At 62.0% G+C, this 26031-nt stretch overlaps 1 protein-coding gene and 1 non-coding gene across 2 annotated transcripts in view; both read left to right on the forward strand.

The window, feature by feature from the left end:
- The window catches only part of SDK1 (sidekick cell adhesion molecule 1), a 308508-nt gene that overhangs the window by 159028 nt on the left and 123449 nt on the right, over positions 1 to 26031 (forward strand). The gene's annotated exons all lie outside the window — the stretch shown is intronic.
- LOC118605931 lies at positions 5980 to 6098 on the forward strand. Its single transcript, XR_004952285.1, has one exon. It is a non-coding gene; the product is annotated as a 5S ribosomal RNA (ribosomal RNA).

Below are 26031 nucleotides of genomic sequence, written 5' to 3' on the forward strand. Positions count from 1 at the left end.
TCTCAGGGTTCTGTGCGTAGTAACTTGTCCAGTTTTTCGATTATCCGCAGCCCTGGAAATGCCGTTAACGTTCTTAGTCTTTGACAGACCAAACCAGGGAACTGGAAGGCCGCAAAGCTGGGTGGCTTGCACAGCCTGGGACGGAGGACGGGGCTGCGCACTCCGGCCGCGGCCACGTGGGGCGGGTTTGGCGCTGACCTCGCAGAGGCCAGATAGAGGTCGGGGCACACCAGCCAATGGGGCGCTCGGCGCGGGGAAGCCCCCAGGGGTCTCAGGGTGCCGGGAAGGTGACTTGGAGCAGCAGCGGGGCCCGAGGCCTGGGGTCTCAGCCGCCCGCCCAGGGCCACGTGTCCTTGGAGGCCGAAGCCTGCGTGCCGGGCGCTGCCGGAGTGCGGGCGGTTCAGGCCGGGCGCCCGTGGGATCGCGCACAGTGGGATCGCGTCCAGCCCGGAGCCTCTGTGTCACCCTCCTCCCTCGTGGCTGACGGGCCGTCTGTCTTCCCTCCCGCTCCCCGTACGTGCTGGGGTGCGTCCCCAGCTTTTAGGGAAGTCACAGCCTGGCCGGCAGCAGCGCGGCTCTGATCAGAGTGACCGAAGCCGTACGCAGCACGCGTGACCCACCCCGCGCGGGCCGGCCCGGGGCGCGGACGTGCGGACGCCGTATCTGTGCGCGGCAGCCGCGTCTGCTACGGGGCTATCTTTTTCCCCCTGCAGAATTTTAATCACTTGAGATAAAGAGCCAGGAGCGAGAGATCAAGGCTGTATTAATCCTCTCAATGGCTTTATAATTTCCCTTCTATTCTGCGCTGGTAATCAAGAAAAATAATGCCGCCGAATCCTGGACGCCAAGGTCAGCCGTCTCCGTGCCCGGCGGCCGCGAGGGTCTCGCCGCGAAAGGGTTTCGATGAACGCAGTTCGCGCCGTCCCCTGCGGGGAGGAGGTGCGGCCTGCCACTCCAAGATGGTCAGGCATGCCTCCGTCCCTGGCAGGAAAAAAAAAATGATTTTTAAATAGCTCTTTTAGAAACAAATTCCAAGCACTGGTCGGGGCCGCAGACCGGCCCCACGCAGCGATCAGAGATGGACGTTGCGGAGGGCACGAGGGTGGCCGCGGCCGGCGGTGCGGAGCGCCTGGCCCCGCGGTTAGTGGCCACACGGCCCGTGCGGGTGGCCGAGCTGTGGGACGCACACGGCCCCGGGGAGCCGCCCGCCAGGACCAGCGCAGCGGCGCGCGGGCGTGCGGTGGCATTTCACGGCGCCCTGGGTTTCCGGGCTTTTGTAAAGAACATGCAGATGGGCGGAAAGCAAAGCCCTGCTCAGCTCCGAAGCACTTGAGCCGAATCCCAGACGGCCGCTCGCCGCTCCTCCTGCCCGCGCCCCGGTCCTCTGGTTTTCCCTGAACGTGCTCATGGTGGAGGTGGCCGGCCGAGCAGTGCCGGCGTTGACAGGCGGGCGGGGGCCAGCGCCACCTCGGGGCAGGTCCGGCCCCGCGGGACTGCGCTCGGCGGTGCCCGCACTCCACGGCCCTTTTATCCTGGGAAGAAAGGGCTGAGGTGGCTTTGAGTGCGGACATCAGACGCTCGCGAGGTGGCCGCGGCGTCCAGGAGGTGAAGGGTGACGCGCTGGCCTTGCACCCTGGCGGACAGAGGAGGAGGGGCGGCCCGGCACCTCCCGGCCTGCTCGGCACCCGCACGGCCCCCCCTCCTCTGTCTGCCACACGGAGGTTTGTCGCAAGATTTCTTTTGGGAAAAAGACATTTCTTAAAAGTTTAAGAACGTGTACAGGCGCATTTTGCATAGTCCTTGGCTGTATCTCAGGAGCGTTTGCAGAGGACAAGGCTGAGCCTCGATGAGCCGGGAGGGCGGGGCGTGTCTGAGAGACAGTTACCTGCGCGGCGGGGGGAGCCGGCCTCCCGCACCTTGACCGGGGTGCGTGCACGTGTGTGTGCGCGTGTGTCTGTGTCTGTGTGTACACCTTTGTCACCTGAGGCTCCCTTGTCGAGCGACGGGTTCCAGCAGCCCCTGTCTGACAGCTGTGGAGGAGGGCAGAGCGGGCGCCAGCCCCCGAGAGAGCCGCCAGGTGCGGGCACAGGTGCTGCCGCGGGAGGCGGGCCAGGTGCGCTGCCGCGGCCAGGGCGCAGACGATGGGGCGGCACCAGCGGCGTCCACGGCAGACCTCCCTGGACAGGGGGGCAAAGCGTGTCCCCGCGGGTGAAGTCCTCGCTCCGGGCGGCACCCGTCCGTCGGCCGTGGTCTTTCCGCGGTGGGAACTCCCCTTCCCGCTGCCAGTCCAAACAGCGCACTTGCGGGTCACTGCCGCGGGCGCTCGGTGCCTGCCGCCCCTGGGCTGGGTGTCATTCCACCCGACTCTGGCCCTGCAGTCGGCCCTCAAGGGGCCACGCCTGCCGGCCTCCACGAAGGAGGACGTTCCGGCCCCCTCTAAAGGGACACAGCCGAAGCTGGGTGAATTTTCGCTGGGGGGACGCGTTCCTAATGCAGACCTCGAGTGCCAAGCAGGCTCGTTCTGCGGCTGTCATGAGCAACCCCGTGGTCTCAGGGGGCTGGTTTCTCACCTGCACAGAGGCCACTGTGGGTCCGTGGGGTGACGCAGGGTCCGGTGGCTTTGATCTTGGGGCTTCTCTGTTCCAAGCCCTTCGGGAGCTGTGGCAGGTGGCAAAGAATGACGATCCCGTGTGGGCTTTTCCCCAGCTCACTCTTTCCATGTCACTGGCCGAGACTTGTCACATGGCGCCCGTTAATCACAGGAAGGCCCAGAAGGGCCGTCTTCCGTGCGCCCGGGAAGGGCAGGGAGGGACCGCTGGGCACCCGTGAGCTCCGCCCGTGTCCTCCCCAGCAGAGCAGCGCTGATGATTAAGCGGTCATGATCCAGGCCCGCCCGGGGCACGTCCTGGGGATTTCCGAGCGGCCAAAGAGCTTCGCCTCGGGCTGTCACTTGCTCATTAGTGTGATTCGTCAGCCGCGCGCAGGGCCAAGGCCGCTGTTGCTAATGAGACCTGTCTGTCGAGTGAGCCAGCAACCCCAAAACGCGCCCCGACGCCCCTTCACGCACGCGAGTCTCTTCGCTTACCCCGCGGGCTGGGCATGACGTCTTTTCTGTCCCCCCAGGGATGGTGGAAGACCGGAAAGTGCATCTTGATGTCCATTTTAGTGACCCTTCCCCGCCCCCACCCAGTGAGGCACCTGCCTCCCCGGGAATACGGGGTTCCCCGGGGCAGGCCCCTGAGCACCACGTGCCTCCCCCCGGAATACGGGGTTCCCTGGGGCGGGCCCCTCAGCACCACCGTGTTGCGCTGCTGAAGAAATGAAGTCTTGGCAGGCGCCTGGCGCTCGCTTGTCTGACCCTCTCGCAGCCTGACCGCCGGGGCACCCGCCGGGCCGGGCCCTGCAGAAATGCCTCCGACGCGGGAAGCGGTCACTGACCGGCGCGGGGGCTCCTCGCCCGCGGCCCCCGAGGCTCCCGTGCCGAACACGCGGGGGGGGGGGCCATTAACGACATTAGCAGGAGCTTCTCGTGCTTTCCGACACCACAGCTGGACCAGCGTTAGAAATTACGTATCATAAATAACCTCCCGAACGTTTTCATATACTGCCAATGGTATTAAAAGTCAAAGCTTTCATAAACCTTAATTTATTTCTCTCTGTGACTTAAATCAGGAGCAGTTTAAGAGCATATGCTGCTCCCTCTACACCAATACCCCCTGCCCGGGCCTGGGGGCTGCACCGCCTACTCCCAGGGGCCTGGTGACTCGGTCTCCAGGAAGCCGAGTGTCCCATGCCCGCCCCACCCCAGGGTGGCGGGGGCGTGGCTTCCTTCTCACGAAGGCATGTCCGGGGAAAATCTCCCAAGATGCCTGGTCACTGGGGGAGTCTGTGCCTTGGTCTGCAGCCTGGTGATGCTCCAGGATGTCCGTTATTTCAGGGGTCCGCAGCCTTCGTGGCACCAGGCCCCGGGGCTCCGGTGAGCATCCAGCGCCCGAGGACCGGCGGCGGGGCTGGGGCGGCGATGCTGGCGCTGGGGGCGGCTGCGGATGCGGATGGAGTTTCGCCCGCGCACCCGCCGCTCGCCTGCTGCTGTGCGGCCCGGCTCCTCACAGGCCACGCACCGGTGCCGGCCCACAGCCCGGGGTTTAGGGACTCCTCTGTCACATCGCCTACCTGGACAGCTACAACATCAGGGCATCATAGGCACTGAAGACAGACGTGTGCCGCTGAACACGAGGTGAGCGCAGGCGCCTTGGCCGGAGGACGGGCCGCGTGCCTGTCGGTAACGAGCCTCTTGCTTTCTTCTTAGGAATTTTGTTGCTGTCACTTCGCATGTGATAGAAGTTCCTGTCATGGGCTAAGAATAGCACAAAGATCCAACAGGTTTGGGGGAAGTCACTGTAGCCGAGGAAAGAGGTCACGATCAGTCGCGCTCAGGGCGTGGCACCCAGAGTTCCACCTTCGCAATCACTACGGAAGTGGCTCGTGCGTTCGGTTGCCGGAGCATGATGCCGTGACCCCCTCAGTGCTGTGTGCCGTTCGCGGTTTCTCGGGTGCCTTCTGCGCGGCCCGCGCCGGAGGCTGGCCCAGGGCGCGGTCCCCGCGCACCCCTTGCCAGCCCGGCCGTGCACCCGTCTGGCCGTGACGACGCAGCGGGGGCCGCGCGGGCGGCGTCCAGGAGGGGCTCCCTCTCGGACAGAAGGAGAAGGACGGGCCGGCAGTGCGCCGTTCTCCCTTCTTCCTGCCCGGAACAGGGACGCGAAGCCGGAGCCAGTGCAGCCGTCCCGCGACCCTGAAGCCAACACGCTCGGCGGCCCGGCCCGAGCGTGCGCCCACCCGTCCTCTCCCGCCGGTGCGTAAAGCGGCTCCGGGGGGCGCCGACCGGGGACCGTCCTCCGCTGCTGCAGGGCTCGGCGCCGTCTCTGAAGCGCTGACTTCGGTGCTTCCCGAACTTTCGACGTGCTGGGTTTTCATTTTCATGCAGGGCCAACTGTCTTCTGATGAGCTTCGTGATTTCATCTTTGACCCGCGGGTTATTTATAAGCGTGTTGTTGAACGCCAAGTCTTCGGGGATTTCCCAGATATCTTCGTTACGGATGTCTGATTTAATTTTGTGGTCAGAGAGCACGCTTTGTGTGATTTCAGTCCTTTTAAACTTCTCGAGATTTGGTTTATGGCCCAGAACGTCTTGGCAAACGTTCTGCGTGCACTTAAAAAGAACGTGCATCTCGCTGTTGCTGGGCGACGTGTCCTGTAAATGTCCATTGCGTCGAGCTGGTTATGATGATGTTCGAGGCTTCTACACCTTCACCATTTCTCACTTCGAGAGAGACTTCAGGACGAGAGCGACTTTTACGTTCCTTCACACCTTCGCCGTCCTCCGCGCTCTCTGCTCCGGCGGGCGTCGGCGCCCAGCACCCTTCCTTCCCGCCAGCAGGCGGCGCCGTGACCCCGCCGGTGGAGGCGGCTGCGGCCGCCAGGCCCGTGCGGGGCCCGGCGTGAGGGGCGTGGACTCCGCTGGGCCTCGTTGGGCTCCCAGGGTGGTACCGTCCGCTCCGTCCCCCACATGCCGCAGACACTCAGACCAGCACTCACTGGAAGACTGGGGGGCCCCCTGCAGACCACTGGGGTGCCGTCTGCACACGGGCCTCCCCTCCGAGGTTCTGCCCCCCACAGCTTTGACCTCCCTAGCCCCCCAGACTCTGAGCTCCGTCTCGTCAGCTCAGGAGGCCGCTGGGATCCGGGTGCGTCCCGTCGCGGTGGCTGGAAGCTCTGCGAGGCAGCGAGCTGGGTCCCCGTCCGTGCGCCGAACCCGGGGTCACGGCTGAAAACCGCCGGTTCGCGAATCTTGTCTGGTTTTCCAGCCGCTTAAGGCCGGGGGATAAATCCGGTGTTTCTTACTCCCTCGTGGCTGAAAGCAAAGTCCTCTTCATCTACTTTGTAAATAAAATATTTAATTGTATTAAAATACATATAATGGTCTACAGCCACACCACCCTGAACACACCTGATCCCGTCTGATCTTGGAAGCTAAGCAGGGTCGGGCCTGGTTAGTACTTGGATGGGAGACCACCTAGGAAGACCAGGTGCTGTAGGCGTAAAAAATTTTAAAAATAAGGGATTGTAAGCTAACAAGGTCCTTGCAATCTGTGAGGTCAACCAAGGGTTTCCTCGCCTAAAAAAAAAAAAAATTAAATAAAATACACATAATGTAAAATTTGCCATCTTATTTCAGTGAACGTTTTTTTGTTTGTAAGTGTTAATAAGTTTATTCTCGACCGCATGCATCTCTGACAGCTTGTGGTACTGTTGATTGGCTAAGAGAACATTTTATCTTCAAGCGAATGTAGATTATTTTAGTTCAATCCCTAAATGAATCATCATAAATTCCGAATTAATGCTTTTTCAATTATATAGTAGGGTAAAGCAGTCCCTATGTGCCTGGTTTTATTATTGTATCAGTACTATTCTGGGTTTCTTTGTGGTTTCAATTTTCATCATGAGAAATTTATTGAAATATCTCATCTGCTGTAATCCCCCCAGACTGAGGGCACCGTCAGGCGTGATGGTGGCGTGTGGGAACCGAACTAGCCTTGAGGTTTAAAATCGCGCCCTCCGCTCTCTGCGGAGATGCTCGGCTCTGCCCTCCCGCGGGGCCGTCCGTGTCCCCTGCCTGGGTCTGTGCGTCAGCTGCCCCGACGTAACAGGACCTACGTGCACGCCTCTGCGCCCCGGGCACAGCCCTCCGCCCGCTGGCTGGGCCCCGGGAGCTCCCTGGCCACCATGCCACACCCAGCCCCTCCCGAGCAGGCCAGCAGCAAGGCCATCCCAGCACCGGGCGCCCGTCCACGCCAGCGTCTCGGTGCTGGCCAAGGCCCTGCAGGGCCCGGCCCCTGGCCCCGAGCCCCACTGCTCCCCGGCCTGGCGCTCGTCGGGCTGCAGGAACCACACCGCGAGCCCCGACTCCTCCCGTGGGCTTCGGTTCCCTTGCTCACACCCTGCCCGACCGCGAATCGCACAGCGTCCTAATGGATTCCGGTTTAAATGATGAACTGCGAAATGTTTCAGACGTGCAGAAAGCTGGAGTCTGGTGCCCGCACACCTGCCAGCACTCAGCAAACGCGACATCTTACAGAGACACAACCTTCTAGGAGAACGAAGCCCCCCCCCCCACCCCCGGCATCTCCCTCCTCTCCGCCGAGGACACCAGGAGCCCGAAGTCGCCGTGACCCCTTCTAATCCACATTTCCTATTTATTACATATTTTCGCCCCCATAATTCTGTAGAATGCCGTTTGTGTGATTTTAATTTGCATAAATGTCTCCATTTTAAAGTGGCGATCCTTGAATATTTAATACGGATAGTTGACTTTTCTATACCTCCGGGTCTAAAATCAGACAACGCTTTCTGGACAGAACCGGGCGGCACCCAGTCCAGCGGCCGGCGGCCCCGCGCCTCACCTCTCTGTGAGCCCGTCACGGCCTCTCGCTCTCCATCCCCACGCCAGTTATCAGAACGGTGCCAAACCGTTTTCCCGGTCCGAGCCAGCTGAGCCCCGCCGGCCCGGCCCCGGCCCCCAGGGCCCCCCAGTGCGAGCTGACGGCCCCGCCACGGTCCCCGTCGGGCCCGGGGGCGTCTGCACCGCCCCCCACTCTTTGCTCTCCCAGTTTTAATTTGGAACGTTTCGTTCTGCGCAAAGTAAGATGAACACAGTGTGTACGGTCCGCCCTTCACCTAGATGCGCCCATCGTTAGCATGGGGCCACTTTTGCCCCCCCCCCTTTTTGGGGCTCCGTTAAGCGTCTGCGCACTGCGGCACGCCCTCCCTCTGCTCAGGGGGCCCCCCGCGAGCACGCAGGACGCGCGCCCTCAGACCCGCTCCGCCTCCACTCTCACCGACGCGCCGTCTCCCGGTGGCCCGGACCCCGGCTCCGGCTCCCGGCCGGGGCCCATCGTCACGCGGGCGCTCGCACGCCCGGCATCCCTCGCCTGAGGGGCCCGCGGCCTCCGGCGGTCGTGACTCTGGCTTTTGTGAAAGGTCCAGACCCGTCGTTTTGTAAACTGTCCTTCAGTCTTGAATTCTTCCGGTGGTCGCCTCTGCTCAGAGCCGGGCGAACGTCCCGCGGAGGTGGCCGGGGTCTCCCCAGCAGCCACCAAGCGGCCGCCCGCCTCGGCCCTGAGGGTTTGGGCTCCGTGATTATTTGGTTCAACGGGGGCCAGCAGCTTCCTCCAAATGAAGGGCGCATTTTTCCTTGTAATTGGTTAAAACTCAGCGGTGACACTTGGAAACGGTGTGACCCTCTGTTCCCAGGGGCTTCGCCGTCCGTCGACGCCGAGAGTTGCTGTGACCGCGACGTGCGAGTGAGGGGTTACAGCGCCTGCGTTCTGCGTGTGTCTCGTCGGCGTTTTTCCGCGGAGCGCGGCTTTTCCTTTCCCGCGCCGCCACCCTCGTATTTGAGAACGGACGTGTGTCCTGTTCGTTCATTCCGTGAGTCGCACTGTGGTCCTTCCGTGGCTGGTTCGGATGCTCGGACTCGTCCAGCTTCGGCTGCCGGTCGCCGGTCCGCGGTGTCTCCTGGACCTTCGCGACGTGTTCTCATCCACCGTCGAGCAGTTCTCGCTCTGGGACACGACAGATGTTGGGGGTCGCCTCGCCGGAGCCCCGGAACCCGCCGTTGTCCCGCGAAGCCGTGACTCCCGGCGTGCGCGTGGCGTTGGGCCTTTCCGCGGACGAAGCACACGCCCTGAGCCGTGTGTGTGTGCCGGCGCCGGGACCTCCCCCGCCCCACGAGAACCCCGGTCCCCAACATTACCGGGGTGCCCATTCGCTCCCGCATAATTGCTTTGGGGTCGCTGGTTCAATACTACTGCCCACTCCGGGGTCACCAAGCACAGCCTAGGGTTTCGTTCTCGTGCGTGCGAGCGTTGGCTAGCCCGCCGGGGGGCCGCCAGCTGCGGGCGCCCGACTCCCCGGGGTAATTGTTTCCTGCCGTGTGCCACGTTTCCTATTTGATGTCCCGTTGGCTTCATTTGCTTCCGTCTGAATCCGTTGTCGGAAAACTTCCTACTTATTTAGCAGTTGACTTTTGGACATGTAAATCACCACTACTGCAGTTCACAAGCCCCGACCATGTGAAAGGTCGCTCGGACCAGCCCCGTCCCCTTCCCTGTGTGCACATTGTACCCCATTCTCAACCAGGCCCCGTAAGCTGCCTTTTTCATGAGTTTCTGGAATATTCTTTCTGTTTCCTTTTGCAAAATAAGCATAGGCCACAGAATAGGATAAAATATTTGCAAGCCATGTATCTAATCTCCAGAATAGGTAAAGAATTCTTACAACTTAACAATAAAAAGGAAAAAAGCCTAATTTCGAAGTGGATATTTTGATAGGCAGCAAGCGCGTGAGGAAATGCCCAGCACCGTCGGTCAGCGGGGAGATGCAGATGGCACCGCGACGCCCCTACGGGACGACAGTGATTTTTTGCAGCGGACACTGACGAGCGTCGGTGACATCGTGGAGAAATCGGGTCCCCGATACGCCACTCGTGGGGGGCATGGCGGTGCGGTTGCTGCAGGAAGCGGCTTCGGGCTCCTCAACGAGCCAGACGTCCAGTTAGCCGGACAGCCCAGCGGTCCGCGCCTGGGGCACGCCCACGACCGCTGGGCACGGCCGCCCCAAAACTGGTCCGCGCCACTCTCGGCGGCGGCGTGCGTGACAGGCAGACGGTGGGGGACCCCCGACGTCCGCCACCAGGCGCCGGCTGCACAGACTGTGCCGTCTACACGGTGCGGTGCGCCGAGCAGTGGGGGTCGCGCTCGCCGCCTGGTGCCGCATGGGCGTGCGAGGCAACGCCACACTGCACAGCCGGACCCCAGGCCCAGCCTTCTACGAGGCGTCGGCCGGCGCGCAGGGTCGGGAAACCGAGGCAGGTGCGGGCCAGGCGCGTCCTTGCCCGGGGCTCGGGACAACGGGGAGCGACCGCTGGGAGGCACAGCGCTCCCTTGGGGACGGTGCGGTCTTCCGGGACTGGGCCGTGCCGATGGCTGCAGGGCTCGGTCGCTCGCTGTAAAACGGTGGCCTCTAGGGTGCATGAATTAGGTCAGTAAAAACGTAAACGCGCTTTTTCTTTTATGCTCATCAGCAGCTAGTTTCATTTTGTTTTCTCAACCACTGTTCCGGAAATCGGGCCGGGAAGTCTTTGCCATCCACTGGCATCCTGCGCATGACGTTAACTGTGTTCAACTCTAAGTGACGCCACAGTGAAGGTCTGCGCGTCTGGCCGTGATCGCGAGGCGATTTTACCCTCAGTCTCGAAAGGCAGTCCGGATGTGTGTGCAGCTCGGGGCGGACCGCGACTTCCTCTGGGCCCCTCGCTGCTGTCATTCCGTTCCCCTCGGCCGCTTTGTGTTTCTGATCAGAGAGCTGCTGCCCGTGCCCTTCCTCCTGCGGGGCTCGTCCTCCTGTGGTGGTTTTGAGCCCCCCCCCCCACAATGTCTTTCCTGCCTGGTTCACTGGGCAGTTCATTTCTTCCTGCTTAAAAATCATGGGCTTTCTTAAGTCTGAGGAATTGTGTATTTTATCAGTTCCAAAATTCTTAGCTATTTTTCTCCTGAATATTGCTCTTCTTTCTCTTGCCGTAGTCTCTCTGGAACTCCTACTGCATCGTGTTTCAGACCTATTTCACCTTACTTTCTCTTAGCCTCACTTTCACACTTTCTAATCTCTTTATCTGCCTTTGCTACATTTGGGCAAATTTCCTCAACCTCCCTTCGATTTAATTATTTCTGCTCTTGCTCTGTCCGATTGAATGTTTATCCTCAGCTTTGAATTTTTAATTCCGACGCCTATATTTTTTATTCGTAGAAGTTCTATTTGCCGCTTTTTAACTCTACCTTTCTTCATATTGTGCTGTGATCTTGTTAGAATTTCCATTTCCATTTCTTCCCTTACGTTTCCTCATTTCAGACTTCCAGGATATATAATCTCTCAAACGACTTCACCGTCTGGAGTTCAGGGGTGTACAGCGCGTTTTGAACATCCCGACTCTCCCTAACAGGGGCTGCGTTCTGTGCGTGTGGAGCGCGGAGCCTCCCCCGTCCTCCTGGAGTGGCCTCCGCTCGGGCGGGCACCAGGCGGCCTTTCATACTCCGTGTGTCGCCGGGTCTCACAACGGCGATGAGCTCAGGAAACGTCTGCAGAGCGGGTCCTGGTCAGTGTCTTCCAAATATCAGGCGCGTACAGATGGAGTCGGTCGGTGGTCTGAACGACCTGAGGCTGTATCATTTCTAAGAATAAACAAATACACATTTTCTAGGTGTAAATTTTTTTAAGTTCACTACAGAGAAGCTCAATGAGTAAAGGATCTTCTCTAATTCATGCAACCGATGGCTTTATCTTTTTGTATAACACCTTATTCAATGACGGTACCTCTTACTACGTAAACCGGCCCCTTTTATGTAAAAGTTAAATCCAGCCGGGTCGAAACGCAGCCTCGAAACCAGAAGTGAGCAGTGAGGGTCGCCGAGCACCTGCAGCCTGAGGAAGTGCGTGTTTCACATGGGAAAAAGCAGAGGCCAAGGGCAGGGCTCCTCGGAGGCGGACGAACATGGCGGAAGCGCCGGGGGTAGAGAGGCGGTCTGAAGGGGCGTCGACTGGCTCGGTGCGGCCCGCGCGCGGTCACGGGGTCTCCGCGGGGAAACGGCGGCACGTGCGAGGCCCCCGCCACGGCGTTTCTGCACGGGCAGTGCAGGCCCTGCCCCTCCGCACCCTCCGGCCCCAGACCGCAGCAGGCAGGGCATCGGAGTGTTTCCAGGTGGACCAGACGCCAGCAGGTGATCGTGCTGAGCCGGCGCATGGCCCAGCACGTGCCCTACTGGAAACTGCGGTCCACAGAAGTGACCGAGAGCGGGGAACACAGCTGCCCGTGGCGGAACGTGGCCTGCGGAGGCCCGGGCGCCGTGTCCTTCACACTCGGGAAGGTGCCTGAGGGCCACCAGGTCACTAAACGGTGCGGAGTGACCACCCGCAGCCCTCCCGGCCCTCAGTGGTCTGCCTCAGACCTCCAGGACAGGCGCACGGACGCGCCGTCTAGACAGACGGAGCACCTTATTCCCCAGCCGCCCCGCCATCTGAGCCTGTGGCAGTCGTCAGCGGTAATTTTGGGGGCTCAGCCACCTGAGAGGCCAGTCCTCTGGTCCTTCTGCGGAGCGCCTGCGTGACCCTCCCCCGCCTCCTTCGGCGCCGCTCACCGGGAAGACGTCGCTCATCCGGATCGCTAAATCCCGTCAGTCTGGATAACCGGCATCCCGTTGTGTCCCCTAGATGTGACACACACTGTGCGGCACGGTGGCTTCTCAGGGCCCCGCGGCCCCTGTCCTGCAGCCACGGGCGTGGCCCGGCGTCCGCTCACGCTCCGCTTCGGCCTCGTGACCCTCACCTCCTGACCGTGCCCGCCCGGTGGCCAGCCCCGCCCGCCCCCGCCCGCACCCCGGGCCGCGGGCCCCCAGGGCTGGGCCCAGCGCCTCACCCAGGCACCACCTTCGCCGCCTCGAGCCGCGAGCCGCCCGCGCTCGCTCGTGGGTCACTGGCTTCGCCGCCCCGTCTCCTCGCCTCATCGGTTTCGCGTCGAGTCTTTTAAATGTTTATAATCGAGATCGAGGGCGGGGGCGGGGCTGCTCTGTCAGATGTTCAGGGACCAGGGCGAGCGCGTGCGGGCCGCACGCACACATCGAGAAGCCGCGTAGCAGTCACGGCGAGGCCGGGGCAGACGGGGAGCCCGCTGGGCTCGCGGCGTGGGGGCTGCGTGTCTGCAGCCCAATCGCCGGCGCCGTCTTCACAGAGGACGGTGCCCGAGGCCGGGGAGGTTGCAGCCGCTCTGGCTCGTGCACGGCCGTCGGCCCTGCTCTGCCTGCAAGACGAGTTTTTGCTTGGGACAGAGTGTCGGGGACCCATGTTGACCTCAGGGACTCGGGCAGAGAAGCAGCACTAAGGGGTGGGTCCGGAGCAGCCATCGCAGCCCATCGGGTGACCGGACGCTAAGGGAATGTGGGGAAAGCGGCCGTACGCTTGGGCCGGTAAATGTACTTGCTTTTCGAGAATTGGAATGAGACCTTCACTGTCATTTGTAGTAGGAAATCGTTTTAGAAGCCCCCGGAAGTGAGTGTGTCCGTGACTAAGTGACTGGCGAGAGTGAACCGTTTCCCCTGGGAGTGGGCCTCGCAGGTGCAGGGGTCCCCCTGGGGCCCCCCGTCGCCCTCGTGGCCCCGGGCCTGGGACCTCCGTGGGTCCCGGAAACACAGGGGCCGAGGTGTTTTACAGGTGACGGCACTGACCTGTGAGGGGCCGGGTGGGGGCCGGGCCGGGCCGAACCCCGGTCTCCCCGTCCCCACGTATCTTTGCAAAGCCGGGCGGTGCGGACGAGGGTGCAGAGGGAGCGGGGGTCTGCACCGGGGTGCCCGGGGGAGCATGCACCCCGCAGCCTCTGCAGCCAGGGTCGGCCACGGGGGCCAGTGGCCCGTCCTCGGGGGCCTCCGGGTGCCACATGCCACCCGTCCTCACGCCGTGCGCGCCCCCCGCCCGGCAGCCCGTCGGCGCCTGGCTGGACAGGCGCGCTCGGGCCGCAGCGCGTTCTGCGGAGATGCAGCGTGTTTACCTCTTTTCCTCTATTTTGTAACCTGCTGTGGGCTTATTTGTCCTTCGCCCCTCTGCTAAGTGGGAGGAGAGTCACCTCTGCCCTTCGTGGTGTCCTGGTGGAAAAGGGGGATTTGCACGCCCGCGGCCCAGTGCCTAAACGGGGTCACCAGCTTATGCGTGCAGCAGCCGGAGCAGCCGCTCCCTGCATTCCCAGCTGGGTCTCCGTGTGGCCTCCAAGGCACAGAGACGGCCGGGGATCATTTCTGTGTTCCTGCTTCACACGCTGTGCGTGTGCGTGCGTGTGTGCATGCACGCGCGTGTGCTGTCGTTCTGGGGAAAATATTGAGTAGCAATTTCTTTACTGCGTAATTATTGGAGAAACTTAGCAGTATTCCTCCTGGATCTTCCATGCGCCATGTTATCCTGAGTGTCACACTCCGTTTGGGGGGGTGGGGACAGTTAATGCGTCGGTGGGTGGGGAGGTGGGTGGGTGGGCAAGTAGATAGGTAGGTAGATGATAGGTAGGTAGGTAGATAGGTAGGGAGATAGATAGAGAGATAGATAGATAGATGATAGGTAGATAGATCAATGATAGATAGATAGATATAGATAGATATAGATATAGATGGATGGGTACATAGGTAGGTAGGTAGATAGATAGATACGTAGGTAGATGGATGGATAGATGAATAGGTAGATAGGTAGATAGTTGATAGATGGATGGACGGATGGATGGATAGATGGATGGACGGACGGACGGACGGACGGCTGATAGGAGAGGCAGGCAGTGGGTGGGGAGGTGCGTGCTGGCTTCCGCGGCCACTCCGGATCCAGACACCAGCACGCACTGGCCATAGGGACGTCCTCGCATGTCTGAGTGCCAGACGGCGCCCTGCCGCTCGGTGACTTTCCAAGGCCTCGAAGTGACCTTGCTGCTTGTAGCACCTCACATGCACGCGCACACACACGCACTTTCTGCACGCGGGGTTCACTTCGCGCTCGCCACGGGGAGACGGCGTCGCCAGGACGCACAGAGCCTGGTCAGGGTGCAGCGAGCCAGACGCGGCTGCTGCTGCAGTTCCGGTTTCCGTCTCGGGGGCCGACAGTCGGTTCCACGGCCGTGCGGGCCGGTCGTTTCCAGGGGCCTCCCCCGGGCAGGCACGACCCAGTGTTCCCCGGGGCCGGGCCTCCCACGCCACACTCAGTGGGACGGGGTCCCCGGGGCCCGCGGGGCGCCTGCCCCCTCCACACCGCGGGGCTTGCAGTGTCCAGGGAGCATCAGCGCATCGCTCGGCCTGTCCGTAGGAGGCGACGCTGGACGCGCGGTCCGACCAGCCCCCGGCCTCGCCGGCCCCGTTCCCTCACGCCGCTTCTCCTGGTGGACGCCTCCATATCTCTTACGGGGTTATCTTTCGCTTTTCAGATGGGTACGTTGCCATAGAATCATTCTTCTATCCATTATTATTACAACATTCGATGCAATCATCATTAGCCCATTAACTCGTAACTATTACTATTATTGCTATTATAATGACTGGCAACTGAATATGAATAATTCATGCTATCGCTGATGTAATTATCATTATTCACTATATTCCGGAATCTCGCGCACCGTCTCCGTCGCCTCATGGCCCCCCGCTTCCTTCCCCCGGCCCGCGTTCCGGGCTGGACAGCGTGTGGGTCCGCGGAGCCCGGCCGGCCCCTGGGGCGTGATGAGAGAGAGAGTGTGTGTGCGTGTGCATGCGTGCATGCGTGCGTGCCCGCCACTGTGAGCGGCCAGTCTGCCTGTGAGCCGCGCCCGGGGGTGAGCGGCCAGCCTCGGCGCCCTGGCCGGCTGAGCAGCCCCTGTGGCCTTTGCTGCTGCAGGTCGAGGACCAGGGACGGCACGCGCCCTGCCCTCCTGGGGCGACAGACGGCAGGCGGGGGGAGGAGGGGAAGGCCCGCACCTCGCCGCGCGCCTCGGGCCCCGTGCGGCCCGTCCCTACGGGCGTGTCCGAGCGCTTTGCGTGCTCAGGGGCTCGCGTTCCTGGCGGCGGCTCACGCCGGGTGCCACGGCGGCGGTGTCGGCTGCTGGTTTGAAGGTCCCCGCCGTCTCGCTGGGGGCCCGCCACGTGCCCGAGGCTGCACGGGACACGGGGTGCACACGTAGCTCCCGCCTCGGGCGCGCGAGCCCCTCGCTGTGGTGACGGGGCCTCCTCGCCCGCTCACACTGTGTCCCGGCCATCCTGGCCCCACGCACGTCCGCTGCCAGACAGGTGCCGCCTGCGGTTCCGTTCGGGCCTCTCGGCTTCTGATCGGCTGCTGATGGAAACGGCGTTCTGGAAGTTCCTCCAGGTCCCCCGTGTCCTCAGGCTCACGGGCTCCGCGGTGACAGCCTGCGCAGAGCCGCCGGCCGCCGCCTCAGGGAGCTCAGGCTGATCCTGGGGTTTGCAGAGCATCTCCGCAGATGGTAATGAGTCAGGTTCGGCCCCGAGAGCACTGCTGTCACGTACACGGCAGGGGCGGCGGTGGAGACCACCGGCTCCGGCGTCGTGGGACCTGGCTCCACGTTCCTCTGAATCCCTAAGGAACCGGGGCTGGGGCCACATGGCCTGACTTCGCCGTGTGTCGCTTCCTCGCGAGCGCGAGAACAGTTGGCCTTTTTCATTTCCCGGAGAGCGTGGGCAGGGCCAGGCTCCCAGCAGGACTTCTGAGACCTGAATGCAGATGCGAGTCCACCTCCACAGCCCCGTCACCCCGTGGGCTCCCTGGGACCCTCAGCACTGGGCTCCCGGCCACGGCTGACTCCAGGCTGCCGATGAGCAGGGAGGGGCTGACACCCTTTCCTCCTCAGACTCAGTAGTTTGGAGTCGGGAGGCTCAGGAGCTGCCCCTGAGGTCTTACTGAGCCGGCCCTGGTTTCACAGTGTGTGGAGAAGGTGAGCGGCACGTGGGCATTCGAGAATCCTTCTAGGAACGTGTGACATTCCCAAGCAATCGCGTGTTTTTTTACTCGGTCGATGCTGTCCTCCTCAGTTTCTGTCCTGTTTTTAGTTAAATATTCGGGGGCATCGGGTTTACTGAGCACCCACCGCGTGCCACAGGCTGTGCTATGAGCACCGTACGTACGTCATTTTATTTAGTCCTCACAATAGCATAACCTTCCCCCCCTCCCACCCCCGCAACCCCGGTCACAGGAAGGTGAACAGGAGCTTCCCGGGGCCTCAGCCAGTGAGAGGCAAAGCGAGGCCCGGACTTCGAGGCCAGAGGCCCGCAGGCCCGGGCTCCCCCGCCACACCGTCCCTTAGGAGGGTGCGTGGCAGCCGCAGCCAGGACTGAACGCAGCCCCGGCTGGCGCGTCGGATACCCATCTCCACGGCCCCGCTGTTCCGTCAGCGCCTTCGCCAGGACCGCCTGCGGGATCCCGCTCGGCAGTGGAAACAGTGTTCTCTCGGCTCATACATAGGTTGGATTTCGAGGTACGTTTCCTTGCCGAGATCTAAACTCACTTAGTGTCCTCAGACAGTGGACAAGGCGGTCGCGGCCGAGCTTCCTACCCGGGCTCGCAGGTGACCCTGCCTCAGGAACGACCCTTCGAAACGAGCATGTCGTGCTTTTCTTGATTGCTGAGAGCCGCCACCGTGAGGCCTGCGTAGAAGGGCCCTTGGTGACGGAAGCCAAGCTCGCGTGGCAGCAGGGGACGGGAGGAAACTGGTGTTTGCACCTTCAGAAGGAGGTTAATTGTTTCGGTGACTGGCTCTGTCTTGATTAGGAAGCATTAATAGCCATTAACGATATAACTTCAAAAAAGGTATAGGAAAACTAATAGAATTCTCAGCGAACATAAATTACAGTCATTATCTACTGCATCCAGAATCATCAGGCTGCCAAGCGCGTTGATTGAAGTGCAAGTGGGTTTTTTGGTCTGAATTCTCTAGATAATTGAAGAAATCTTTTATTTTTCAGTAAGAAATTTCCTGTAGTGAGCTAATAATATTACTTAGTTTAAAATGCCTCAATTCTGCAACTTAATTAAAAACCTTTTACAAGTTAAGTTTATTAATATATGCACATTTTATCTACATGTGAAAGCATTATTTGATTATGATCAAACTTTTCTAGTAAAAAAGAGAACTGCTAAAGTGTGGCAAAGAACAATTCAGGTCAAGAGATATGAAATTGTAAGACCGCTGTTATGTAGCCGTGATTCTACCCCGAGTAGAAGCGGACGCATTTTCTTTAGAAACACCGGCAGCGCAGAGAAGGGCGGCAGCTCCGGTGGGTGGCCGTGCGGAGACGGCGCCCTCGGCCCGGGCCGCGCCGGCGACGACCTCGCGTGCAGCCACACGCTCTCCTCAGGGTCCCCGCGGCCTCGGGGGCAGGGTGCTGGCCTGCTCTGCAGACGGGGGCTGTGCCCGGAGACGCTCGGGAGGCGCCCGCGGGGCTGACACTGGGCGAGAGGATGCGGATGCGGACGCGGGCGGGCGGGCAGCTCCCGCCGGGCCCCTCGGCACCTGGCCGAGCCGCCGCAGCAGGCCGGCGTGTTCTCAGAAGGCGCAGCTGGCCCCCTGGACCCAGCTCTCCGCCTGGCCGCTGTCCTGTCTCAGTGTGGGCGGGAGGCACGTTAGGTACGCTGTCCGCGGCACGTCCACGCCCGGCACGTGGCAGCGCCCCCAGAGTCCGGCTGCCCGAGACCCGACTGTGGCTCGGGGGCCGCCGCTCTGCGCCGCTCTTGGCCAGACTGCGGCCTGGGCGGGCCCGGCACCTGCCTCCCCTCCCGGCCGTCCTCAGTGCCACGACCTGCCCCCAGACTCTGTCGCCCAGCGTGGAGACTCAGGGGCCCCCTCGGGCCGAGACACAGGCGTCAGGGCTCCAGGGGCCCCGGCCGCCCTGCCCCGCCCTGGCCGCCAGCTCGGCCGTGTGGGGCGCACGTGCCGGGCCTGTCTCCGCTCACACGTCCCTCTCGAGACGTCCTGGCCAGGCCCGGTGCCCAGATCTGGTGGCCAGACGAAGTCCAGATCCACCCCTTAACCTGTGAGGAACACAGAAATACGGCCTTACTTTTTTTTATTTTTTAAGAATGTTGTCGAAGGGCGACGTTGGCTGTGCCCTGTGAAGTCGGGGCGCGGGGGACCCAGCCCCCCACGTGTCACGTGGGAGCAGCGCACGTCCACGGAAGGGGGATGCGAGGTGCGTGCACGAGCCCGGCCCGCGCCGAGCGGCGTAAGGGTCCGCCCCAGCGCTCGTGGCCTCTGGAACGGCCCACTTGAGGGCCTCCGTCCTGCCCGCCCTTCCCACCGGCTCTTCCTGCCTTTGGCCGTCTGCGCGGCCGCATCAGCTCCTGGGTGGTGTCCGGCCGCCCGGACCCTGAGCCATCTCCTAGCGCCCTGTCCTCCCCACGCCCCGTGGGGCGACGCCTTGCTGGCTGCCCGTGCGTTCAGCCCTCCCTCGACCCGCCCGTGTGCGCGGCTGGCCAGGACCGGTCCCCACCTCCCGCCTCCGCGGGACTGATGTCCCCCACCTGCCCGGGTGTTTGCTAGAGTCTCTGGAGCGGTCGGTGCTCCCCGGAGATCCCCGGGTTCATCCGGTTCCCTCCTGACCCTCGTCCCCTGGGACTTACGCGGACCGTGCCTCCTCCCACCCCAGGCTGGCCCGCTTCCTGCCGAGTCGTGGTCCCGAACACACACCGTTTCTACGTGGTTCCTTTTACCAGGCCGGTAAGCAGACGAGTGTGATCCTAACTGAGGACTAAGACCACCCAGCACAGGACGTCTCGAACCTCGCCCAGCACGCGGGCTGACACTTAGGTCCTGCCGCAGTGGGTCTGGAGCGAGGCCCCCGCCACTGCCCTCAGAGAGGTCAGCGCTGCTGGCCCCCACGCCCCTTGGAGGAGCAGGACGTGGTTGTCACGTGCTGAGTATATTGAGTCCTGACCACGTGCTGGAGCATGGCCTTGTCCTTGGAACGAGCGAGTGCGGCTGCCAGGCCTCACCTGCCGCTGACGGGGTTGGGGGTGGGGGGAGTCTCGGCTCCACCCAGGACTGCTCTGGGCCCGGGGCCCAGGTGGTCCCCAGGTGTGCCCACAGAGGCGAGGGCCACCAGCTGAGAAGACATGACTAAGAACGTCTTAAGAACATTTGTAAAACCATATGCAGTTTTCAGTGCTATGAAAACTGAAAATACTGAAGTCAAATTAAGCTAATTAATGAGTGGGTTGAAATTAATTAACCAGAAAAGACTCTCTGAGGAAAATAAATTTTGTGCCAGGTTCAAAAGAAGAAAAGTGCACTTACAAATGTTTTTAAGATTTGCGTTTCTACCGTCATTAGAGCATCTTCTCAATAGACATATCTTAGAAAAGACTTGTTGCAAAAGAATAGTGATTTGCGCGTGTCTCGTTGAATTACTGTTACTCGGTTACTTTCAGGTGTGTAAAGGGCAAACGGGCCTGTGCACCGCGTGCGGCACTGCGCGCTCACGCCTCGGCGCGCCCGAGCCCCCCCTAGGCCGGCCGGCGGAGGGCGGAGGGAGGCGGTTCGGCGTCCGGCGGTGTCCGCACACCACGCCGACGTCTTCCACGGCGTTGGCCACGGCGACGGCCAGCGGCTGCGTGGGGCAGGGAGGCCGGCCCCCCGGAAAGCACTTACTGAGTCACGTTGAGTTTCCATGCCGCCTCGGGACACGAACTCCTTCGCGGAACCACCGCCGGTTCCGGTCGGGGTCATTTTAGGCTACTGTGTCTTTCCAGACAGTATCTAATTTTCAGGATAAAGAAATGGAGTGTCTGGAATCCGAGGGGCTTTGTGAGGACTCCCCGAAGCGCGCCCCTCTGCGGAGGAATGATCTGGGGGCGCGTCCTTGACTTACACTCGGGCACACGGGGTCGCGTCCAGGTGTCTGTTCCCCTCGGGGCGCTTCACCCAGCGTCCGCAGGCTGACCCTCGGCAGGTGACCAAGAAAGTGCCATGCCAGCCCCACCCCCTCGCTGTCCCTGTGGGCTCGTAGGCGGGTAGGCCTCGGGCTGGGCCGTTCGTGGACTGGACAGAGGCCGTCATTTTAAAATAAATAGGCGGCATCCTCTGTGGGAAGCTTTGAGAGAGGTCAGGGGAGCGCGTATGGTCATGATTTGCCTTTATTACTTTTTGATTTCCTATAAATTTTCACACCTGTTTTTCTTGCCGTCTCACAGAAAGCCGAGCGCCCACACCGCCTTAAAACGGCAAGACCCGGCGTGGACGCGCCTCGGGTCCGTTTGTGTGCACCGGGGTCTGCACGGTCCCGGTGCGCTGAGTACCCAGCGGCCTCCCGCGTCTTGAACAGGCCCACCATGGCCACTTCTTTCTTCACGAGCTCGAACAATCACACAACGCGATCAGGACTTTATTTTTCATTCACCTGCCTTCCAGTCGCTGTGAACACACATCTTATGCTTCCGGCACCACACGCTCCCTCGATGACACGTGTGGTAACATGTCTGCAGGCGTACAGCTCACGGGGCCGTGGGCGTGGGTTCGTACGCTTCTTTATAGACACAGTTTCTGCTTTATATATTCTCTCTCCGTCGTCAACCTTAGATTTATCGTTGATGCTGCTTTTAAACCAAAATATAAATGAGGTCGTGTTGACTTTTTTTTTTAAGGTCTTGCAGATTGAGTAGGGAACCAGCTGGTCTAAATAAATAGCCTCGGGTCGGGTCAGAAAGCGTCTCGTCTCGCTGAGGCCTCTGTGCGTGTGCCGTGGGACCGACCACACACTTAGAGGAAGCTGGGGCTGGCCGGACGAGAAACATTCTCTAAGAGTTCCCGATTCGCGTGCACCTGTGTGCCAACACCCAAGGGTGATCCCGAGATAGCAGCTGCTCACAGAAGCAGGAGACGGGAGAGCAAAGGCGACGCCCCCTGCTCTGAGGAGCTCTCGTCCCCACCGTCACGGTGGCCACGTGCCCGGCTCCTCGTGAAGGACAGGGCCGCCCAAGCCCCCGTCCCCAGGGACAGACCAGGGAGGGAGAGCAGGACCCGGGACAAAGCCAGGCCCCTCGGGATCGCCCGTGCGCCCAGGCAGGGCGTGGTGCGGCTCTGTGGCCCCAGACCGAGCCCGTTGTTTATGCTTCTCAGGGTCTAGGCCCCCCCCGCTCGGTGACAGATGGCCGAGGGGGCCCGGGCCGGTGCCTGTCACCTGCGGGTCCCGCCCTGCGGGGCCACCCAGCGCTGCGGCGACGGCCCCACTTCCTCCTGCAGACAGAGGGCGCCTGGCCGCGGCGTGGGTCTCGGATGCCGCTCTGTTTCGGGGATTACGCCGGGCCGCGCGGCCCGGGACGCGCTTCTCTACCTGGCTGTTTGCCCCCTGTCCACGCCTTGGCGCGCTGGGCGCTCACAGGCGCTCGTGATGGTCGGGGCGGAAATCCTGCCAGGTTTCCTGTCTCGGAGTTCCCTCCTCTGAGAGGAAGTAAACGGGTCATCGGAAGGCGTGGTGGAGGAAGCGGTCGTCAGTATGCGCGTGCGACCACGCGGGCTGCAGGCGGGAATGCTCGATGGGCCAGATGGCGCCCCCGGCCCGGGCACAAGCGCCCGTCGGCGCCCCAGCCGCGAAGCCCCGCGTGCGCAAGGCGGGGACCGCGCTCGCTCTCGCGTTTCCGATGTGAGACGCTCCGGTGCCGTTGGAGACGTCAGCCTCTATGAGGAAGCGCGGCGGGGCCACCTGTGGGCCCGCGGGGGGGTCCCTTCTGGTGCCGAACCGAGACTTTGAGACACCTGGCCCCTCGCATTGGTCCTGCCCGCGGGCGGGTGGCGCACATGAACCCGTCACTGACCGGCAGCATGTCCCCCACGTGGTGCCCCGGGCGCGGCCCCCACGCGGGCTGCTTCGTAACGAGCCCGGAGCGTCCCTCGGCGCCCGCTGCCTGTGTGCTGAGCCGCGGCGGCTGGGCCGAGGGGCAGCAGCGGCAGCTCCGTCTGGTTCCGACAGCTCCGCCCCGTGCCCGGCGGAGGAGGGCGCAGCGGCTATGGTGAGGGGGCCATCCGCCCGCGGACACACCCCCGCCCACCCCGCGAGGCCTTGTCCTCCTGCCTCCTGCGCTCGTCACACACACGCACGGAGCACCGGCCAGCTCCCCGCTGTCTCCAGGGACTCAGGGCTGAGCCGCTGTGTGCTCCGTCTTGTCTGTCCAGGACGCTCTTCTAGTCACGTTTCCTGTTCGTGGCTCACATGCCGCGGACAGAACACCCGATGTGCCGCCGACTCGCGCCTGGCGCGGCCACGTGCCTGTCCCGAGCGGGGCGGAGACCGGCGCGGAAAGTCGCACGTCCGTGCGCGCTGACGGCGTCGGTCAGTCGCCCAGCGGGGCCAGCGAGCCCAGGGCCCGTCAGCGGATGAGCGGCTCAGCGGAGCGTATGCCCATGCGAGGGGCGTTATTCAGCCCCAGCGGGGAAGGAAGCACCGGCGCGGGCCACGACGCCTTTGAAGCTCAAGGCGTTTTCCTAAGGGAAGAAAACCGGCCACAAAGGGACACGTACGGCACATCCCGCGCCCGCGAGGTGCCGGGAGCGGAGCCCACAGAGACGGCGGGGCGCCCGGTCAGAGGGAGAGCGACGTGCGCTGGCGTTTCGTGGGGACCGAGTTCCAGCCTGGGGAGGTGAAGCCTCCCGAGCATGGCTGGCGGAGACGTCGCCCAACAGTGTGAATTAATGTCACGGAGCTGGACACTTAATGGCGAATCTGTGGCATCATACTTAACCGCAGTTTTTTTTAAAAAAGCACGTGCAAAGAGGGAAATCCTGAGGACGCGGCAGGGAGGAGGGGGGCGGGGGACGCGGCAGGGAGCAGGTGACGGGCCCCTGGCCTCCGGGGGTCGGGGTGCAGCAGGCAGCGGTGCAGTGAGAGGTAGGGAGCGGAAGGGGGTGACAGGCTGGCGTGCAGGTCAGAGGGCCACCGGTCGGGCGCCACATGGGACTGGCAGGGGGCACTGGAAAGAAGGCCTGGCTGCCTGGCCACGGTCACCTGGGCCCGGTCCTGCCGCTGTGCCCAGGACGCTGCCCGTGGAGGGGCTGAGGGCTCAGAAGCAGGACCGTTGGCGAGGCCGCTCGCACCGCCGGAAGGTGTGGCTTCTCGGCTCTGTGGCACTGGGCCCGGCAGAGGCGTCCTGCGGACCCAGGAAGGACAGACTTGTCCCAAGACCTTCACTCTGCTCACTCACGTGACGCATCTGTGAGCTGGGCGTCCGTCACTCCTGGGAGGACGGCCCATGCAGGACAGACGGGAACGCCTCCGCTCCTGGTCCTGCATTCTCGCGGCCACGCAGACGCAAGCAAAACCGAGAAGCACGGCCAGCGGTCAGTCTGGTGGACGTAGGAGCCGCTGGGCGGGGGACGCAAAGCAGGCGCAGCCTCCAGCCCGCAGCGGCAGAGGCCACTGGCCAGTGTGGCCTGTGTCCTCAAAGCGACGGCTTGATGGTCACTGGGAAAGGCCAAGTGAGGCTCCGCCCCCCCGGCCAGGCCGCTGAGTGGCCCTATCCTTCCTGCACCTGCTCTAAGACGTCGTGTCTCGCTTGAGCTTTGGAAAGCGCCTTGGCCGTAAGCTCCTGCAGTGGGGGGCCCCGCCCAGGGCTCCTGCCCCGTCACGCTGTTCGCGCTAATAGCCCCAGATGGGCACTGGCGGCCCCGGCGGCCTCGGGCTCCATGCCCGGGTTGGCGCGCCTGGCAGGGTTATCCAAGGGCATTTTTTACTGAAGCCAGAAGTGATCTGTGATTGTGCCTGATTGCGTTCTCGACGCTTTTTGAACGCCGTTTGGAAAGTTGATCTAGGCTGGTGAGCAGTGCCCCCTCCGCCCGCTGGGCGCCCCCACTGCACACGGGCCCCGGTCCACGGCTCGCGGCTCTTCTGCTCACTGGGAGAGCGCGCTGCGTCTCGGTGCGAGGCGGGGTGTCAGCTGTCGCCCCTCGAATCGGGCGCCGATCACGCCGGTGTCCCTTCGCGCAGTGCCTGGACCCACGCTCCTGTTTCACGATTACCGGCCTGTGCCCTCCCCAAAATAGACACACGAGCCCGCGGCGGAGTTGCCCCTCATCACCTCCATTTTTCTCTGCCCAGTATAAAGGCAGCGAAAATCTATTCTTTGTTACATTCCATTCATTTCCAGATGCGCGACTTTTCAAATCCGTCATAAACGAGAAAAAGAGATACTGCTGGATTGTTTGTCAAACTGTCGTATTATTTTATTTATCGCCTGTCGTCAGGAGAACAGTCCAGAAGTGCATTGAGATAAAGTGCATGTGAAGATGAAATTGCAAATGGGAACCACTGCCCTGTTTCCTCCCATCCTTTCCCCCTCCGACTGTTGGACAGCAGACGAGCAGAACTGAGTCAGCTGGTGTGGACGGGACCGGGTTTGTCCGCACGTGTCCAGCACCAGCCCGACACGCCCCCTCTGCCCCTCACGGCTCTGACACCTTTGGGACTGGGCCCGGGATTCTGGGCACCACAAAAGACAAAAAACGCAGCGTTTAAAAGAAGAGGACGTTTCCTTAGACACCCCCACTCCCCACACGTGACAGCGTATCACCCCAGAAACTCGCGTGCCCGCCTCAGCTGCTCGGGAGCCGGGTAGAAGTTAAAAAGTGAATTTGGAGAAAGTAGAAGTTAAAAAGTGAATTTGGAGAAAGCAAAAGGCGGGAGGAACTTTCCATCCCGATCAGTAGAGAAAGTGTGCTGGCGATTTCAGTTTTGACGGCGACGCGCGTCCTATAACTGCCAAAGTTCCGCCTCAGGAAAGTCACCTCAGAGCGCTGGGGCATGATCTGGGTCTGCCAGCTGCTGCCACACCTGTTACTGTGGCCCATTTTAACAAAAATTACAATAATTTCTACAGGTTCTGGGGATATATATAGAGAGACAGAGAGATCTAGATACATAGGTGGGTGGGTGGACGGACAGACAGGCAGACAGACGTGGACGTATCCCAGTCTCCTGAAAATGCGTACCCTGGGGGTTTGGCATTACGGGGTTCCAGCCATCAGGATGCTGGTCACTGTGGTGGTGAAGGATGAGTCGTCTCTGTTGAGACGCCGTCGCAGGCAAGAAAGCACTGAGTCCCTTCACCAGGCCACAGATGCGGGCGACAGATCCCAGGGGGTCGCAGGCCGCTGATGAGGAAGAGCCACCGACTCCCTCTAAGCAAGGTGTCTGGGGGCCAGTCTGCTCCCCGCAGGCCCCCGGCCTACCTCGCTGGGAGCCTGGGGGGTGGAGCGCGGCAGGTCGGCCCACTTAGTCGACTCTGGTTAACAGAGCACAGGCAGAGTTTCTGCGAGGGGGAAACTGTGTCACGTAGAGGAAAGATCACGAACCTCGGACGAAGACCTCCGTCGCTCAAACCCTTCCCACAGCGTGTGAAGTCAGTGACTCTGGGCCTCAATTTTCTCACCTATAA

This window comes from Rousettus aegyptiacus, unplaced genomic scaffold (genome assembly GCF_014176215.1).
Source record: "Rousettus aegyptiacus isolate mRouAeg1 unplaced genomic scaffold, mRouAeg1.p scaffold_m13_p_7, whole genome shotgun sequence".
Lineage (NCBI taxonomy): Eukaryota > Metazoa > Chordata > Mammalia > Chiroptera > Pteropodidae > Rousettus > Rousettus aegyptiacus.